This window comes from Spinacia oleracea, chromosome 3, assembly GCF_020520425.1.
Source record: "Spinacia oleracea cultivar Varoflay chromosome 3, BTI_SOV_V1, whole genome shotgun sequence".
Taxonomy (NCBI): domain Eukaryota; kingdom Viridiplantae; phylum Streptophyta; class Magnoliopsida; order Caryophyllales; family Amaranthaceae; genus Spinacia; species Spinacia oleracea.
Genome location: NC_079489.1, coordinates 75823039 through 75839680, shown reverse-complemented (window position 1 = coordinate 75839680; position 16642 = coordinate 75823039). Strand labels below are relative to the sequence as shown.

Below are 16642 nucleotides of genomic sequence, written 5' to 3'. Positions count from 1 at the left end.
TTGTTAATTAATACTGAACCGCATTTATTAGACTTAACATTATATGCATACTTGGACCAAGGGAATTATTTCCTTTAGTCTTAACTTTGGCTAGCCTTTCAAACATGTCTCCAGCAGAATCATGACACTCAGTTCTCTTTTGAATCAGTCTTTCCGCCAAAAGGCGAATAGCAGCAGCTAACTCACTGTTGTTTGCCATTTGTGTGCGACCTCAAATTAATGATTCTACCTTAGGTCCGATACATAACTTAATGACATTATCTACAAAGGAAATATTTGATTTGATCATAGAGATTGCATCAACAAACACTTATTCAAGAAGGTACAACAATATTTGAGTAATCATCGTCACTCATCCATAAAGAATATCCACATACTGCACATAAGGCATAACATTTTGAATCATATTGGTCATAAGGGTCTAGATCGCCCCTCATTTCCTTTATGTACTCAAATCACTTACAATTTTTTTGTGGAAATTAAATTCATCTATATATAATTAACCTTGAGTGTGCAAACAATAAAAGAATTAATCCCTTGTGTGCTACTTAGAGTTTGGAGTATTATCGAATTCTCAAAATGGAAAAGAATACTTTAACTTTTATTGCTAACTCTATCAAGGTTTATTATATCCTTGAAAAGAATAAAGAACAACTCAAACTTCTATTTCTTTGACTTTAACTATTGTTGCTTTGCTACTTATTCTTTAAAACATAAGAGAATTAACTAACTATTACAACTACAAATGCTTGCGGCATCTTGCCTATCTGTTCTTTCCTTGGAAACTTGCGGGGTGAAATCTAGATCTTCAGGATCATCAAACTCTTCCTCCGGGTCTGAGTCTTCTTCCATGTCTTCATCTTGATGAGGCTCACTTGCCACCTCACCATCACCTTCAGGCTCCACATCTGAATCACTAGAGATCTCAATGGTAGGCTCATAGGCCACTGGGTTAGGGTTCTTTGCCACAACCACTACATTCTCATCCTCCACGGCTACATCATTTCTCTCTAGGTCATTATTTGCACCAACTCCCATAGGTTCTATAACTGCATCCCCACGGCTACATCATTTCCCTCTAGATCATCATTTCCCTCTAGCATTCTCATCCTCCACTACATTGTCATATGCATATGCTTATGTTGGTATGGTTTTGATGTTTAAAAAACAATTATCAGGTGTTACAACAAAGTCTTGGTGGTATACAAATGTTAGATGGAACCATTCGTTATTTTTCTGAGCCCGCAACCCTCTTACCTCCAGGATATGTTGGTCATCCACCCCCACAATATATGACTCCCTATGTCTCTACTCTCCTTGAACCCACTTTCTCCTACCTCAATAATGGTGGTCATGATCTCTGAGTCGTATCTCCACCTACCATCCCTAGTCCCATAATTGGGCAAATTTGGGGTTCCATCATCATAATGCATGTCTTTAAACCTATCTTGAGCTCTAAGTATGGCATTTTGTTAGGTAAACAATGAACAATAGTGGATGCTATGATATCTTCTCTCATTAAGATGGTGTGAGGGGGTCGAAAAAGCACGAGGCTAATGCGTGACCTCGTCCCTCGTGGGTGTGACGATTCTTTTTATTCAATCAAGTGTAATTGGATTTCCTGTGAGTTTACACCCAATTGACTAGTAATATAGGAGTCACCATTCAGTTTTTAACGACAATGAGAAAAACTGACAAAACCCGATTATCGTGACATAAAGGGAGTGCAATTATGTTTGACCACGATGGCCGTAGGTTCCCTTGTGATCCCTGGTGTGGGGATCTCTCAACATACACCCGCAAGGTAGAGATTGAGGGTTTGGGGGACTGTAACTACCGAGAGGAGTACTCGCTCGTCGATAACTCCAGAGGCAGGATATCCTTACTAGCTCAGCATAAATAATTGAAGGGACATGCGTTATCTATTAAACTAATCTGAGTTGATTTTAGCAATATGCAACATATAATACTAGATCGATCGCGATTATCTGATTTAAATAGCATTAAGGGACCTAGCATGATAATCCAATTTCCCAAAAATATTATATTTGTTAGGCGTGGTAGAACAATCAGATTTAGTTAGTTTAACAGTTCATAAAAAGGGCGAGGAAAGCTATTAAATCATAGAAAAGGGGCACATTACGACGCACCCTTGAGAGGTGCGTCACGGTTCTCAGAAAACTAACCACTTTGACTTTGCTATTTCTCCTTTTTATTTAACAAATCTCAAATTATGGGACAGGATACGTTCTGTTCGATTTATGGATCGATTGCGACAGAACGCGTGAACAATTTCGCAGCGTGAGGCTTAGGCTAGGGGTTGGAGTCAATACTCAGAATATGATTTGTGTGTTGTGATTTCACTTCGAACTTGGGCTATATTTATAGAAAAGAGTTTGTTGAAAGATAGAATTGCAGAGCTCTAATCCACAAAGAATTAGAAAAAAACACGTACCCAGGTAATTCCAGCGCCCAGGCCTGGGCGCCGAAGATTTCGGCGCCCAGAGCCAGGCGTTGAAAATAGGGTTTGGGCTGTTTTCTTAGTCAGATTCGGATTCCTGAAATCCGTAGTGTTTGAGACTTAATCGAGTCTTTTAGTGCGTATCAATTTCATGACGGAATGCGTCGGGGCCCGTTACGAACTCTAGGCTTGTTAGGATTTTAATTAATACGTAACTCTTATTTCCGAATCATATTAGGAATAGGATTCTCGCAGTTTTCTATCTCATTTAGGATTTATGTTGGAGTGCAACACCTAATTCTGACAGGTTTCTATATTTTATGACTTGCCACTTTTAGAAGCTACCCTTTACGGCAGTTACTATTTTTAGCAGGTTTCCATAAATAGCAGGTTTCTATAAATAGCAGGTTTCAGGTGAAACGAGAAGGGTGATTGAGATTCGTTATTTTATAGGAGATGCATTGTCAAGTGGAGATTTATGTTTTCATCATCGAACCTTCCCTTTCGGGAATGGGGAAAAAAGTAGGTGTCTACAGTTAGCCCCCACTTTGACTGAGTCTTGGAGTAAGAAGATGGTCAAAGTATTAGACGGAGTGCGTCACACAAGCCATGGTGACCTATTTTTTTGTGAGGGTCTCACGAGCCCCCGAGTGATAACATTTGACTTAAGGGTCATCACTTTGAAGTGTCGACATATCCCTCACGTGTCATTGGGATTTGTCAACTGATAGTATAGAAACTTCCTCACTTTGTCATTGGAAGGATCTAAAGGTGCGTAGAAACTCCCTCACTTTGTCATCGGGAGTAGCTACAGATGTTTTCGAAATCAAAGCTGTAAAGTGTAATTGGGCCTGGCCAAGCCCAATCACGAGGTAAAAATGTTTTTAAAGATTCTCATTTTTAGGGTTAGCTAAACGAGAAAACCCCCTTGTTTTTATGGGACGTAAAACGAAGGAAAATCCAGCACATCGTTCTTTTTTTGGAAAAAACGGAAAACCAATCTTTGAATTTTTTGTGGAAAAAGGAAAGCTACTCACATCGTTCTTTTTTTTTTGGAAAAACGGAAAACCAAAAGCTACTCACATCGTTTTTGGGAAAAACGGAAAACCAAAAGCTACTCACATCGTTTTTGGGAAAAACGTAAAACCAAAAAGAGTTATCGCTGCAGCGACTAAGGACCTGCGCGGTTAGTGACGCAGACCCCACCGGCTAAAGATGGCGAGCCTGTCCGCTAAGGGTGGACACCCCGTCCGATAGAAGTGGACGAATCTGTTTTGAAATTTGTTTGTGTTTATTTTTTGAACATAAGGACCTACGTGGTTTGCGCCGTAGACCGCGCCGGCTGAAGATGGCGAGCCTATTTCATTTTGTTTTTGAAGATTCTATTTTTCGAAAACTGAGGACCTGCGCGGCTAGTGACGCAGACCCCGCCCGCTGAGGGTGGGCGAGCCCATTTTGAATTTCTTATTTTTCCTATGTAGAAGGGCTTTTGTGATTACAACCTGTTGGTGGGTCGCAATATTTCCTGATCAGGTGTGTCCTATAAGTGGGTCCACACTGTGTATATTTTTAACGATATTGCAAAATACCGTTCTTGGGAAAGAAATATCAAGATAACGGATATTTTACACAAAATAGGGGATTGCGCGTGCCCGACAGCGAATATTCGCTGTCTGGGAAGCATTTTCAGCGCCCAGCTCTGGGCGCGAGAATTTCTAACGCCCAGAGCTGGGCGTTGAAAATGCGAAGGGGAGACGGGTCTTTAAATTCGCGGACCGTCTCCTTCCTTTCCCATTTCCACCATTTTCGCTCAAGCTCCTCACCTCTTTCAACTGATTTCTTGCTCGTTTCTTCACTTTTCTTTACGAATTCTACTCCAAATCACTTCCTAATCTTCCCAATGTAAGTAATTTTCAGTAATTTTGAGCTTTTTTGTCAATTTGAGTATTTTTGTCAAGTTTTTTTTTGTGCATGAAATCGATTTGGGGGTTTTTGATTTTGTGCCCCTTTCCTTCAATTAGATAGTTGGAGATGTTCTACATAACATGTTAATCAGTTTGTGCATGTTAAGTTTCGCAAGTATGTTGATTTTTGTTGAATTTGGGCATTTTTATACTAGCCCCCAAGTATACCTACGATTTTAGTGTTTTCTTACAATGTAGGTGTTTTTTGGTATATTGCTTGCGTTCCTCATAATTCATGAATGACAAATTATGGAAGAATTTTGATGTTGTTGGAGTTAATTTTTACTTAGTGAATTTTTGCTCATTATGAACTTAGTATCATGTTTTTAGGGAACAAAAATTGTATGACTCCATTTTATGAGTGGAATGCACTCCTTTAGTGACTGGTGCGAGTGCCAGTTTTGTTAAAGGTATAATGCCTTATTGTATTATTGATCATCATGCCTGACGAGTCGTCACCTCCTTCTGGTGGCCACGAGGAGCGTGGCATGACGCGTCAGTCTGCTGGCGCGGGTTCCCTATGGGTGGGTCCTGAGCTCTCACTACTAGAATTTCCGTGTTATGGCGACGCCTTTTGAGCTGATTAGTGACGCCTAAAGGCGTCGAGAAAAAAGGCCTCGACGCCTGCCCTTCGCGTCGAGGAATCGTTAGTCGAGAATTCGCAACGCCTTTAGGCGTCGAGAATGGGGACGCTCTCCGCTGTCCAGGTCATGATTAAGGCGTCCAGAATTGCTATGCCTTACGTCTTCTGTGTAGTTCAGCGTCAATAATGGTGACGCCTTTATGTGTCGAACAGCTCGACGCGATTTGCTGTCCATGTGTAATTTACGGACGCTTTAAAGAGTCGAAAATTACTTTAACCCGCCATCACCCTTATATCTTTAAGCCAAGATCCCTACATAGAAAAGTGTCGAGAAATAGACAATTCTAATATTAAAAAAACGCTTCTATAACAAGCTAGCTTCAACAGCTTTTATAGCAGCAATAGGGAATATTTTCACGTTAACTCGTTATATTTCAAAAAATATGAATAAAAAAATATCAGTTACATGGGTATGCTTACATCAAAACTCCCTCCAATATAAAACCTAATACTTTGCAAAAAATTATCTAACAAAGAATACAATCAATAAATAACAACATGGCGTCAAATCAATATAGAATCCCAACTCTGTCTCCTCTCTAGCAACCTCATCTTTATGCATGAGAGTTATGCATTTCAGTTCGTACAAGCTTTTCATACGTGTTCGGCACCAGAGAGGGTGAATGATATAAATTTTCAGCAAGCACATGATTTGGCTTGGTGCTTAAAACACGATTCTCAGATCTAGCAGAAATCCTACTCGTATCACCTGGTTTAGGCAAATCATAAGAATGGAACTTCCTTGAAGACGATGTCTGCAATTGTCTTATCTTTTCTAGATCAGCTGTTTTGAATTTTTGCAGAGTAAACAGTGGGGCTGATTGGCCGATGATCCTCTTTTCTCTTATAAAAGAATCTTCATGGCTATCTTTCACATTTCTCTACAAATATCCAAATATCAGATGAGTATCACAGTTCTCGAAATAATAAAACTAGCATTTTTTCATTATGAAACACATAACACCAGTACCACATACGGAGTAATGGTCAAGACAATCAATGGACGATTGGACGGGAAAGAAATATATAATATCATACGATTATGCAAGAATTTTAAAAAGACAGAAGAACATTCCCTCAAAAAAAAAAAGACAGAACATAAAAATAAAACAAATAATTAAAACTAAGTCCAGAAGTAAAATATTCCCTAACCTACTTCACAATAAATAAAATAATTAATAAAAGGTAGAAAACAAGACAATAAAAATTTGCCTATAATAGATATATCTTGAGAATAATAGAACCTGAAAATTTTAAACATGTGTCTTGAGAAGAATAGAACTTGACCTGTTCAAATATCAAAATCTTACAGATGTTCTTCTGAAACAGTTTCATCTAGAAATGCAACAAAACATGTATCTTGCCAAACCCTTTCCAAATCAGAAGCATACCTGATCATAATTAAGGTGTTAAACAATAGAGGTTCCCAGAACCTCATATCTACATAAGAGAAAAATACAAAGTTGACTAATGAGGACGAGAAAATTCACAATAACAAACTTCAACACAACTATGAGATTAAATTCAAACTTATAAGCAACGACAAAACTAGTTAAATAATATCTGAAGCCTAATGTCGGGGATATTTCAATCAATCGACCATAAATCAGGGAAAAAAAATATCTTTTAACCAGCGAGTGTGAAGTAATCGATATTCTGCATTCTCTACAATAGTTTATTAGAACAATATCAGAACAACATCGGTCATTTCATTTCAACCAAAACATGAGGTACCTTGGATAAACACCACAGCCATGACATTGAATCTGAAATGAAGAATCGCTAATGGTCTTCCCCGCAACTGTGATTCGTGAGGACAATGAGAAGGATGAAGAATTTAATAAAAAATAAAAAATTTAGACTAAAGCAAAAAACGAAGAACAAAAAACAAGAAAAAAAGCAACGAGAAACGTAGGAGATGGTGGACGAACCTGAGACAATTTGGCAGGTATAATTCTACACAGAACATTCTCTATGAAACTCTAGCCTTCTCTTTATTTGCAAATTTGTAGATGCCGAATATCCTCCATTGCACTTGCTGAAAAAACTTGAAAATAAAGGCAAGTTAAATAAAAAATAGTATGCAATCGAATATATAACACGACTTGATGTAAAAGTTGAAGATCTTTTACTGAATGCTACTCTTAAGATGAAATCTTGTGTCTAAAATCAGTAAAGCACTACACCCTAAACGATACCTTGTATAGGTTTAAGACTTATGTTGTCAGTTTGGTGGCATCATACCATGCACGCCTATTTACCACTTGTGTAATTTCAGTCCGCAGCAGCGGCTGTACCAAATGTTTCTTTCCCAATGAAGTACGCAGAAGGATCCTAGAAAACGAAGGAACTACGTCTCTAGAAAGATCTGCACTCAGCAACACTATTGCTTTGACTGAAATCTGAATACAAAAATAATCCCTCGAGTTTAGGGGCATTCTTTAGGATGAATCAGAACAAAATAACTAGCTGCGTAGCGCAAATAACATTGGCTCAAGATCAACATCTACAGGTACGATGTCTGATTTATGCAGATATTTCCACACTGTACACCAATGGCAATAATATACATGATTACCTCCCATTATACTATCGAAAATATGAAAACAGTACTAGTAACATCAGCTAATTCCTAACCTTGAGATTTTATGGGGAGGAAAAGAAAAGCCTTTGTTTTCAGAAAGGAGGGGTGGGGGTGAATTCTGATAGTTTTTCAGAAGTCTTATTTAAACCACATAACCACGTATTGGAACTCGAATAATATCATTTAGATAATGACCATAAGATCAAACACAAAAGGTAAAATTCTGGCTTCATTTTCCATGAGGCCCATGACAAGTGAAGTGATCTCCAGCAAACATGCAGAAACTTTAGAAACTGTTCACCATCCATAACAACAATTCTCATGTTTCTTAACCTGAGTGACATCATCTCAAACCTCTGAAACGCAATCAAATTTAGCATTCCAGTATGAGTCCAGATTCCTAATTCAGATTCTACAATCATAACATAAGCTCTCTACAATGCACCTTGATTTACATTAATTCAGCCGCAACTTGGTAAGCATATAATAATATTACCCCTCCTACTACTTTCTCAAAATAAATTTCCTCATTGCTACTTCTAAGTTCTAACAGTTTTCTGTCCCTAGAAGATTTTCCATATTTCTTTTAGTTCGCCTAATGGAAATTATTTTTGAATTATACTGCATTTCGTTAAGCAAAACCAATATGTCTTGACAACAATCTCAAGACTAGAGTTACCTGAACATGGTAACACAAAAAGCACATATGTTCCCTTATTATAGTTAAGAGAAAAGAGGAAAAACTCTAGTTCCATCCTAGTTTAAGCAATAAAAAAAAATGATTCAAGAATGAATAATGGATAGAACCTGAGCAATAAAGTGCTCGGGTAGCCCGTGCTGTGGAGAATCCCATTCCCTTCAAGTTCCCGAACCAGATTTTGATCAACCTCAGGGACAACCATTTCTGCAGAAAGCAATCGTGAAGTAGATAATCAGGATTCAAAAATACCGGTTTGGTAAATATCAATGGGTTTTCAAGGAGGAGTTCAATTGTTGAAGATAGTATAAAAAATTAGCTAATGGGCACACCAATAATAACATTAAAATCCGGCATAAATAGTCCAATAATGCAGAATTGAGATGAATCAGGCGGAATAAAATACCTTGAGATTGAGCATCAACATCCATAGGAGCAGAATTGGAAGAATTAGGTGATTCAAAATTAATAGGTTTGGTGACTTCAGAAGTCTTATCCGTAAATTCAGTGTGGCCTGTTCTTTTAGTATGAAAATCTCTCTCCTGATTGAATTGCTAAAGGGGATCAAATTCAGAAATTGCAAAACCCTAATAAAAACACACAGAAAATGAAAGAAAATGAGACAGAAATTCACGGTTTGCCGCAAGAAGAACAGACGAGATTGACAACAGGTTCAGTGAATTCGGAGAAATTGGAGTGAGAGGTGACATCGGCATGTTCTTGAACTTCTTCAACGGATTGAGAAGGGTTCGGCAGTCTCCGCACGACATTGTCAGTCGCCGATTAACCAGAGTAATCATAATTTTATCAACAACAAGAAATTAAAACAGACAACTCACATTAATCATGAACAAGAAATTTACTATAAAAAAATAAGAAGAACATCAAAGAAACAGAGAAACGGACAAACCTGAGCATCAATGGCGATTTCGGATTTGCTGAGGGGGGGTTGTTGAGATTTAGATAATTTAGGGTTTCCAATGACGGTTTCTCTCGAGCTGAGAGTTTTAGCGGAATAGGATTTGTAAGCGCTGAATAGGCTATGATAATTTATTTCTTTTCTTTTTGTTAATTTAATTTTCGGACAATGATCTTTAGAGTATAACACGTGCAAGGCACGCTTTTTCTCGACGCCTAAAGTTGTTGCCAAAACCCTCGACGATGGAAGTCGTCGAGAAAACGTTGTCATCAAAATTGTCGTCCATTTTAGGCGTCGAAGATACGCGAAACTTAATTTTCTACCCAACGCTTACCCCCTAGCGTAGAGGTCAGGGCGTCTTGAAATACCCTGTTTTGTAGTAGTGTCTACGACGGCCGGGACCTGCACTACGACCTAGAGCACCACGTGACTTCCCGCCTTCACGCGAGGAGGGAGACTACGGTTCGCGGCTACGGTGCAGCGACGAGTGAGACTGTTTTTGGTTTCCTGAGCTCGGACGCCCAGGCTTCGGTGAGGGCGAGCTCACTGTTTCCGGTGGTCGAGACCTTCTGGGAGATACTGCGGCTTAACATCTCCCTGTCCTTTCTGCGGTCGTTCATGAGGTGGTGGTGGGATACCACCAACACTTTCCATTTTCCTTGGGGGGAGATGACGATTACTCCCGAGGACTACACGGCTTTGACGGGCTTGACCTTTACAGGGAACCCCGTTCGTCTGAGGTCGGATGGCCCACCGCCGACTGTTGCTGAGGGTACCAAGCTCCTGGGCTCGTGGATGGGCATGAGATTGCCTTCGTACCAGCCCCGTGGGATACCTTTTGCTGACCTGATGTGGGCCTTGGAGCATGGGGTAGAGGAGTCGTCTTCGAGACAGGCTCGTGTTCTACCTCCATTTCATTACTTCCACTTTTCTATCGGGTCCGACTGACACCTTTGACCCGAGGTGGATAGGCATGGTGGAGGACGTGTCTACACTGGGTGACTATTGCTGGGGCGATTTGGGCTATGCGATTCTCGTCGGCCAGATGAGCTTGGCGGTGCGCGACTCGGACCCGAGTAGACGTCACTTTGTCATTACATTGGCGGGAGTTCCGCGTTTGATTGAGGTATGTGCCTAGAATTTCTTTTGTTTTCTCGCTTTTACCGGGCCTCTTTTTTTTTGACATTTTATTGTCTTTTCCTTTTGCAGCTGTGGGCCTTTGAGCACTTACCTTGGTTGGCTCCCCGAAAGGGGCAGAGGCCTTTGGAGTACCCTGCCGGTCGTCGTTGGGGTTGGAAGAAGAAGCTGACTCCACGTCCACCGCCCGATACCGTGTGGGATCTCATTCGGGACGGGAACCCTGAGCATGTGCAGAATCTTATCCTCTATCTCGTATTTTGCCATTTTTTTTTAATTTTCTATGTGCGAGATCTGACCGTGTTTGTACAAAACAGGTGGTTTTGACCCCATGGCTCTCCTTCAGGGGTACTTATGCTTCGGTCAGGGATAGTTATGCCCTGAGCCAGACGCGGGTCTTGTTTGTTGGCCGCCGCGACCCTGTCTGGTACCTGGGAGAGCGGGTACGTATGCAGACGGTCGGGTTTTTTTCGGTGCCTAAGCCTCCGCCTGCGACCATGCTGTCCACTCGTTCGATAGGCGAGTCGTGGAGGGTCCACTCGAGGACTGGCGTGCCGGCGACGGAGTTGGTGATAGCGGGAGCTAGCTATTACCAGTTTATCCAGGATTCTCTTCGTCTCCCGGAGCCTGGCGCTGTGAGTTGCTCTCTCTTCTTGTATTGATTTTAATGTTTTCATGCCCGTGCCCATGTGTTTATGTTTACTGTGTTTTGTGCAGGAGTATCCTGACCCTTCGTTAGGGGGATGGGTGCTTTCCGATGCTCGGATCTCGTATACTGGAGAGAGTGGATCCGAGATTGTGGAGACTTTCCCGGAAGACAGGGTTTTCCATGCTCCGCTCCCTGAGGGAGTACAGGCGGTATGCACCTTTTATTTGTGCACTCTTTTTGCATCTTTTTATTTTTCTTTTGTTACTAACATTCCTGTTTCAGGTTCCGGCCCGTACGGCCAACGCGATGGTGGGGGTGATCAACCGGTTGAAGTCCGCGTTGGTTCGGGCCCGATCTGCACTTTCTTGCAGGAGCCCCCACTCTACTCGGGTAATGTGCCCTCTTTTTTTCTTTTGATCTGTACCTTTTGTTTGGCTTTCTGTTACTCACCCTCTTTTTGTCTTTTCTTGTAGACGGGTGCTGGACGAGCCGGGGCCGACGACGCGGGTCCCTCGGGCGGGGGACACAGTCGTGAGGAGAGAGAGAGGGCACGGCACTCCCCCTACGGCATCGCCGTTCCAATGCGGGGGTGAGTTCTTCCGGGGAGAGGTCCGAGCCGGAGCGTAGGCGACGTTCCGTGTCGGTGGCCCGAGAGCCTAGCCCCGAGTTGCAGTCACAGCCTCATTTTTGGGGTGATTCTGGCTGGGGGTCCTCATACCACGGGGAGTGGAGTGGATGGACCGGCGAGGCTTGGAGACATGAAGCCGATGACGAGTCTTAGGCTTACCTCCTGTTTTGTATATATTCATTCTTTTATTCCGTATGTATATATATTTTTTGCGATTTTTTTGGTGCAAGAATGTTTTGAGCCTTCCGTGGGATTTGCCTTAACATATTATAGTAATATTAGCTTTCTAAACCAACGACGAATTTTGAAAAGAGAAAGAATTCCGTAAAAATAATGAGTTCATACAAGAGTGCACACATATTTTTAGACTAGCCGACTACTTGGGGTATTACATATGCATGTTCACTATTTTTCGGTTTTTGCCGACTCTTGCCATACTCCTTTGTTGGGCTTGTTCCTGAAAATTCTTGTGGCTTTGTTTTTCATTCTATTTGGTCTTGCCCGTGCATGGGTTAGGGTATAGTGCCCTTTGCAATATCCTTTCTTCTTGATGCATTGCATGACTTTATTATTTTTTAATTTTTGTTGGACCGAATCCTTGATAAGGATTGCCTACGTATCTTGTCAGAATCAGGCCGCGCGTAGTTCTAGCTTTTTGAAATATTTTGAAAGGGTGTTCATTACACGTCTGCTTCCCCCCCAAATGTTCGTGGTTCTTTTGATGGTTCGAAAAAGGAGTACGAACACTTGCAGAAGCGGGAGGATAGGTGGCAAGAGAGAATGACGCCCATACACGGGCGTAGGAAATATCGGCGCCCAGGCCTGGGCGTGAAAAATAACAGCGCCCAGTCCTGGGCGTTAAAACATGGTCCTTCGCCTTTTTCTACTTTATCGAGTTTTATGCCGTTTGCTTAGAGTAATGTGCAGAATGCTTGCTTATGAGTCTTAACGTGTTTTATTAGATGCCTTAACTCCGGACTGAATTTTATTAAATATAGTACTTTTTCAATTGGTCTAAATTCGTGAGGTTAGCGAATTCCGCTCCATCTATGTTGGCTAGTTGGACTGCTCCGCCAGGTAGGATGGTCTTTACAAAATATGGCCCTGTCTAGTTAGGCCGAAATTTTCCTCGAGGGTCCGTAGTAGGCGCGCGGACTTCTTTTAACACAAAATCGCCTTCTTTGATATTTCGAGGTTTGACTCTTTTATTGAATTGCCTTGCGATGCGCTTTTGATACACTTGCACGTGATGTAAACTCTGAACCTCCGTTCGTCTAAAAGGGCGAGCTTGTGGTACCTAGCTTGAACCCAATCGGCCTCGGGCAGCTTGCTTTCTAGGACGATCCGGAGGGAGGGAATTTCCAACTCGATCGGTTGAACTGCTTCCATTCCGTATACCAAAGAGTAGGGTGTTACTCCAATGGAGGTGCGGATTGAGGTTCGATAGCCCCATAATGCGAAGTGTAATTTGTTAGGCCAATCCTTATAATTTTCGGCCATTTTTTCGATTATGACTTTAATATTTTTGTTGGCCGCCTCTACCGCGCCATTCATTTGCGGCCTGTAGGGAGAGGATTTATGATGTTTGACATGATATTTTTCGATTTGGTCTTGGACTTCGGCCCTAAAGTGGGAACCTTGGTCACTTATGATTTCATGTGGAACCCCGTATCGACAAAATATGTTCTTTTCTAGGAATCGAGCGACATGTTTGGCCGTTAATTTTGCATAGGAGACTGCCTCTACCCATTTAGTGAAGTAATCAATTGCGACTAAAACGTACTTGTGTCCCCCTACGCCTGTTGGTGTTACCTTGCCGATTATATCTATACCCCAGGTGGAAAAGGGCCATGGAGAAGTGAAGGTGTATAGTTCTGAGGGAGGCAAATGGTTAAGGTTACTGAAGATTTGGCATTTTGGGCAAGTTTTTACAAAGTGATGGCAATCGGTTTCCATAGTGGTCCAATAGTACCCTGAGCGGGATATTTTTCGGGATAGCATTTTTCCGTTCATATGGGGTCCGCACACGCTGTTATGGTATTCTTCCATTAGTCTTTGGGCTTGGTTTTGGTGGACACAAAGTAACTTGATTTTATTCGGCGTGTACTTGTATAGTTCTCCCAGAATTATGCTATATTGTGAAGCGAGGAGGCGTAGGGCCTTTTGTGCTCGCTGTGAGGGGGTCGAAAAAGCACGAGGCTAATGCGTGACCTCGTCCCTCGTGGGTGTGACGATTCTTTTTATTCAATCAAGTGTAATTGGATTTCCTGTGAGTTTACACCCAATTGACTAGTAATATAGGAGTCGCCATTCAGTTTTTAACGACAATGAGAAAAACTGACAAAACCCGGTTATCGTGACATAAAGGGAGTGCAGTTATGTTTGACCACGACGGCCGTAGGTTCCCTTGTGATCCCTGGTGTGGGGATCTCTCAACATACACCCGCAAGGTAGAGATTGAGGGTTCGGGGGACTGTAACAACCGAGAGGAGTACTCGCTCGTCGATAACTCCAGAGGCAGGATATCCTTACTAGCTCAGCATAAATAATTGAAGGGACATGCGTTAACTATTAAACTAATCTGAGTTGATTTTAGCAATATGCAACATATAATACTAGATCGATCGCGATTATCTGATTTAAATTGCATTAAGGGACCTAGCATGATAATCCAATTTCCCAAAAATATTATATTTATTAAGCGTGATAGAACAATCAGATTTAGTTAGTTTAACAGTTCATAAAAAGGGCGAGGAAAGCAATTAAATCATAGAAAAGGGACACATTACGACGCACCCTTGAGAGGTGCGTCACGGTTCTCAGAAAACTAACCACTTTGACTTTGCTATTTCTCCTTTTTATTTAACGAATCTCAAATTATGGGACAGGATACTTTCTGTTCGATTTATGGATCGATTGCGACATAACGCGTGAACAATTTCGCAGCGTGAGGCTTAGGCTAAGGGTTGGAGTCAATACTCAGAATATGAATTGTGTGTTGTTGTGTTTTCACGTCGAATTTGGGCTATATTTATAGAAAAGAGTTTGTGGAAAGATAGAATTGCAGAGCCCTAATCCACAAAGAATTAGAAAAGAACACGTACCCAGGTAATTCCAGCGCCCAGGCCTGGGCGCCGAAGATTTCGGCGCCCAGGGCCAGGCGTTGAAAATAGGGTATGGGCTGTTTTCTTAGTCAGATTCGGATTCCTGAAATCCGTAGTGTTTGAGACTTAATCGAGTCTTTTGGTGCGTATCAATTTCATGACGGAATGCGTCTGGGCCCGTTACGAACTCTAGGCTCGTTAGGATTTTAATTAATACGTAACTCTTATTTCCGAATCATATTAGGAATAGGATTCTCGCAGTTTTCTATCTCATTTAGGATTTATGTTGGAGTGCAACACCTAATTCTGACAGGTTTCTATCTTTTGTGACTTGCCACTTTTAGAAGCTACCCTTTACGGCAGTTACTATTTTTAGCAGGTTTCCATAAATAGCGGGTTTCTATAAATAGCAGGTTTCTATAAATAGCAGGTTTCGGGTGAAATGAAAAGGAGAATTGAGATTCGTTATTTATAGGAGATGCATTGTCAAGTGGAGATTTATGTTTTTATCATCGAACCTTTCCCTTTCGGGAATGGGGACAAAAGTAGGTGTCTACAGTTAGCCCCCACTTTGACTGAGTCTCGGGATGAGACGATGGTCAAAGTATTAGACGGAGTGCGTCACACAAGCCATGGTGTATGTGACCTGTTTTGCGAGGGTCTCACGAGCCCCCGAGTGATAACATTTGACTTAAGGGTCATCACTTGAAATGTCGACATATCCCTCACGTGTCATTGGGATTTGTCAACTGATAGTATAGAAACTTCCTCACTTTGTCATTGGAAGGATCTAAAGGTGCGTAGAAACTACCTCACTTTGTCATTGGGAGTAGCTACAGATGTTTTCGAAATCAAAGTTGTAAAGTGTAATTGGGCCTGGCCAAGCTCAATCACGAGGTAAAAAATGTTTTTTAAAGATTCTCATTTTCAGGGTTAGCTAAACGAGAAAAACCCCCTTGTTTTTATGGGACGTAAAACGAAGGAAAATCCAGCACATCGTTCTTTTTTGGAAAAACGGAAAACCAATCTTTTAAATTTTGGAAAAAAGGGAAAACTACTCACATCGCGTTTTTGGAAAAAACGGAAAACCAAAAGCTACTCACATCGTTTTTTGGGAAAAAACGGAAAACCAAAGGCTACTCACATCGTTTTTGGGAAAAACGGAAAACCAAAGGCTACTCACATCGTTTTTGGGAAAACGGAAAACCAAAAAAGTTATTGTTGCAGCGACTAAGGACCTGCGCGGTTAGTGACGCAGACCCCGCCGGCTAAAGATGGCGAGCCTGTCCGCTAAGGGTGGACACCCCGTCAGATAGAAGTGGACGAATCTATTTTTGAATTTTGAAAATAAGGACCTACGCGGCTTGTGATGTAGACCCCGCCGGCTAAAGATGGCGAACCTGTTTCATTTTGTTTTTGAAGATTCTATTTTTCGAAAACTGAGGACCTGCGCGGTTATTGACGCAGACCCCGCCCGCCGAAGGTGGGCGAGCCTGTTTTTGTTTTTTGAAGAACTTATTTTCTTTCGAGGGATGCTCGGATTTAGTTGCAACCTGAATGTGGGTTGACAACGTGCTTAGACGGACCATTGTCTTGTGGTCATCATCTTTCATGGTTTTGAGCTAGTCTTTACGGCTCAATTTTGCCACTACCTGGTCTTTGATCAGAGGACCATGCATAAGTGTCAATGACGACCTTTATCTTGAGGTCGTAAACCGGTTTTATCTTTTGAGACATCCAGACACGGGACTTCGTACAGCGTAGTCTGGCAATATTGTTTTACCTTTGCATAATATATAAAAAAGAACCATGACACAATCAGACCTAAAACAACTAGTCTCTCTCCTTTAGCATGC

At 41.6% G+C, this 16642-nt stretch overlaps 1 long non-coding RNA gene across 5 annotated transcripts; it reads right to left on the bottom strand.

The window, feature by feature from the left end:
• Nucleotides 1-5419: 5419 nt before the first annotated feature.
• Nucleotides 5420-9382, bottom strand: LOC110801197 (uncharacterized). Of its 5 annotated transcripts, none has more exons than XR_008930663.1 (8): nt 8984-9382; nt 8756-8891; nt 8460-8556; nt 7267-7470; nt 7000-7115; nt 6803-6869; nt 6356-6459; nt 5420-5949 (listed from the first exon to the last, which is right to left on the bottom strand). It is a non-coding gene; the product is annotated as an uncharacterized lncRNA (long non-coding RNA). The 5 variants fall into 5 exon arrangements; XR_008930664.1 differs by having other exon boundaries at nt 7000-7106; nt 8756-8903; nt 8984-9381; XR_002536846.2 differs by having other exon boundaries at nt 7000-7106; nt 8984-9380.
• Nucleotides 9383-16642: the final 7260 nt, after the last annotated feature.